Source organism: Rhagoletis pomonella, unplaced genomic scaffold (assembly GCF_013731165.1).
Source record: "Rhagoletis pomonella isolate Grant_MI unplaced genomic scaffold, Rhpom_1.0 Rhpom_scaffold_00001, whole genome shotgun sequence".
NCBI classification, from domain to species: domain Eukaryota; kingdom Metazoa; phylum Arthropoda; class Insecta; order Diptera; family Tephritidae; genus Rhagoletis; species Rhagoletis pomonella.
Window position 1 is genome coordinate 4,728,186 of NW_023458555.1, and position 3,550 is coordinate 4,731,735.

General features: G+C 39.7%; 2 protein-coding genes across 2 annotated transcripts in view; one reads left to right on the plus strand and one right to left on the minus strand.

Moving 5' to 3' along the window:
* The window catches only part of LOC118750335 (mucin-5AC-like), a 225,203-nt gene that overhangs the window by 116,609 nt on the left and 105,044 nt on the right, over positions 1-3,550 (plus strand). The gene's annotated exons all lie outside the window — the stretch shown is intronic.
* Positions 1-3,550, minus strand: part of LOC118750328 (serine-rich adhesin for platelets-like) — a 134,829-nt gene that overhangs the window by 72,306 nt on the left and 58,973 nt on the right. The window lies entirely within an intron of this gene.

The window sequence follows — 3,550 nt, forward strand, 5'->3', positions numbered from 1 at the left end:
GATACCCATATTAAACAAATACATCCTAAGGTTACCCGGGTCCACGTATTGGTCTGTATCTCGAGACCCTAGTCACCCAGCTATATGAAAAGTGCTCAATCTTAAAGCACTCATGAACAGCTTTAATTTGATACCCATATTAAACAAATACATCCTAAGGTTACCCGGGTCCACGTTTTGGTCTGTATCTCGAGACCCTAGTCACCCAGCTATATGAAAAGTGCTCAATCTTAAAGTATTCATGAAGAGCTTTCATTTGATACCCATACTGAAAAAATACACCCAAGGTTACCCAGGTCCACGTTTTGGTCTATATCTCGAGACCCTAGTCACCCAGCTATATGAAAAGTGCTCAATCTTAAAGCATTCATGAACAGCTTTCATTTGATACCCATATTGAACAAATACACCCAAGGTTACCCAGGTCAACGTTTTGGTCTATATCTCGAGACCCTAGTCACGCAGCTATATGAAAAGTGCTCTATCTTAAAGCGTTCATGAACAGCTTTAATTTGATACCCATATTAAACAAATACATCCTAAGGTTATCCGGGTCCACGTTTTGGTCTGTATCTCGAGACCCTAGTCACCCAGCTATATGAAAAGTGCTCAATCTTAAAGCATTCATGAACAGCTTTCATTTGATACCCATACTGAACAAATATACCCAAGGTTACCCAGGTCCACGTTTTGGTCTATATCTCGAGACCCTAGTCACCCAGCTATATGAAAAGTGCTCAATCTTAAAGCATTCATGAACGGCTTTCATTTGATACCCATATTGAACAAATACACCCAAGGTTACCCAGGTCCACATTTTGGTCTATATCTCGAGACCCTAGTCAGCCAGCTATATGAAAATTGCTCTATCTTAAAGCACTCATGAACAGCTTTAATTTGATACCCATATTAAACAAATACATCCTAAGGTTACCCGGGTCCACGTTTTGGGGCCACGCCCCCTTTATATATCAAAATATTTTTTACCCTGTGACCATCCCTGGAAGATATCCAGTGCGTGTGTAAAATTTGGTTACGATCGGCTTATTCGTTTAGGAGCCAAGTGTGTCTATAGGTACATACATAATTTGAATTTTATATATATAGATTGTTATAGGACTAAAAGCTCAGTTAGTCCAGACTTAATTTACGTAACTTAACATAATATTTTGGCCAACCTGTTATCTGGGAAACTGTGTTGGCGGTTAGTTAAAACTCGAATTTACCGCAAGAAATTTAAGAACCTGTAGATTTTACATAGATTCTTTACTGCCTTACGGAAATCGAGAGCATTGAGGGAATCAGTGTAACGCCACAGAGGATTGCCGACTGTGCACAATTTTAATGCTTTCTCCATTGAAAAGTAAGAACTAACTAAAATACCAAGTATGTATTTAAAAACACGTAAAGTTCTTATTGAACAGGATTTGGCCATTTTGCGCACAACAAATTCTGCTGCAACCAAATTGCAATAACAAAAAGGCAACGCTATGTTTTTGCTTTAGTGTAATAGAGTAAAATTCGTTGACAGACTGCCTGGTTACTCGTCACGGATCGGTGCCAGACAAGCGAGCAAATAGACAGACAGACAGGCATGCATGCAGACAACGAGGTGAGACGACCGACAGACAGTTTGACTGGGCACCGGGCGATGGGGCTGCGGCTGCGGCTGCCACATATAGCCGTAAAAACAACGCTGCTTTTGTTGCGCGGCAGAAAGCGGGCCACCATGGCGGGGAATGTTGCGCAGCTTCTATTTTTATCTGAGTGCTGCTGTGCTGATTCTTGCTGCCACAAGATGGTGCTAAAATAACACTGTCTGTCACTGCTGTGCGTTGTCAGTGCTAAAGCCGATGTCAGACTACTTAGCCAGCAAAGCGTTGCCTGTCAAAGTGGTGTACATGTAGTATGTATGTATGTATGCATGTAGTATGCCTCTAGGATATCGGGTTAGACTAGAGTACTCAATAAACCAGACCCAAATTCTTTTAACCAGTTACCAATTTGGACAAAACTCGCACAAAGGCGTATTTGCATTTAGGTCAAATACAATGCCATTGCCCTACCCAGTGTAATGAAACTTGGACTATTATTATTACAAATTAGTTTTAAGCCTATTTTTAGTCTAGTTAAAAAAAAAAAACTTTTCTTAAAATTGTAACTTGTAGACAATTGGCCTCCGGTTTCCTGTAGGGATGTGTATGCATATACTTATTTTGGAAGCAATTTAGATATAATGCAAGTACTTTTTGAACTTACTTTTCCACAAAAGCTGATGTATACTTAAGAAAGATAAAAAATGAGGAAATTTAGAATTAAAGGACAAATTTCCACATGAGCAAATTTTTACCGTTGTGTAAGTTTTCTCTTTATTTACTAACTGCAATCTCTTGTGGCACCTTAAAATCTCTAATATCGTAGTTGCATACGCTACCGCCGCGCTAGCGAGGATGTGTGTGTGTGTGTGTGTGTGTGTGTGTGCGTGTTTATCGGGCCGCTTCACTGACAATCGCAACAATTTTATTTTTAAAACGTCAAAACAACAAGTGCAACGATTTTCAAAGCACCAACAAACAGCACACGTCTCACATCACGCGGTGTTGTTGGCTCGGGGATTGCTTTTATTTTTGATATGCAATAAGTCGCGTGTATTTTAACGAAAAAAAAAAAATATAAAAAGGAACCCACGCCAACAAATTTAAATAAACGAAAGCATTTCAGAAATAGCCATAGAATGGGAAAAGAATCTTGGAGTTCGACAACGTCCCCACCACAATCATGTTGCAAGGGAATGCACAATGCACGCGAACAAATGCGGTGTTTAAAGCGAAATTAGGTGATAATGCTTATGAAAACATCTCGTCGCCTTTGTGAATGCGAAATTTAATGGTTTGGGGGAAACTACTCGTATCTATTGACATTGTCGCGGTGCATAAATTCAAATACAAAATTTGTATGTACGAGTATATGTAAATTGTATAAAACAACATCAAAAAGGAATTAATTCAAAGTACATTGACTGTTTGGTCCTAAGAAAGCGGCTGGTTGGGTTCTGAAATCGCCAACTTTGGTGTGCAAAATTAGGGGAATTATGGGAGCGGTAAAAAGTTGACGTCTGCGGATTAGTGTTGATAGCTGATACCTATTTGAAAAACTCATTAAGCGTGCAAATGATATCTGATGCCAGATGCTTAAACTTGGTGCGCTATGTGGCAGATAGGGCGAGGGTCGAGTGGTCAGACTAATGCGTCCCATCATCATCCATACCACTGGTGCGGTAAGGACTTGAAGCGATGTTGAGCCTAACCGCATGGCTGCCAAGATAACCATGAGTAGAGAAAGTTGTTGCGAATATATGTATATATGGAGCCCATAGACCGCCTCTAGTAATTTCGTGCAATATTTTAGAAGCTCTAGCAAGGCACAAAAAGCTAAAGCTAAAACTCTCCACTACTATCCCCGAAAATACAGTCTCTGCACCTTGAACTGATGGTAACTTATACACAATTAAGTAATATGTATTTTCTTTACAATTTTAGAACTTATTGGT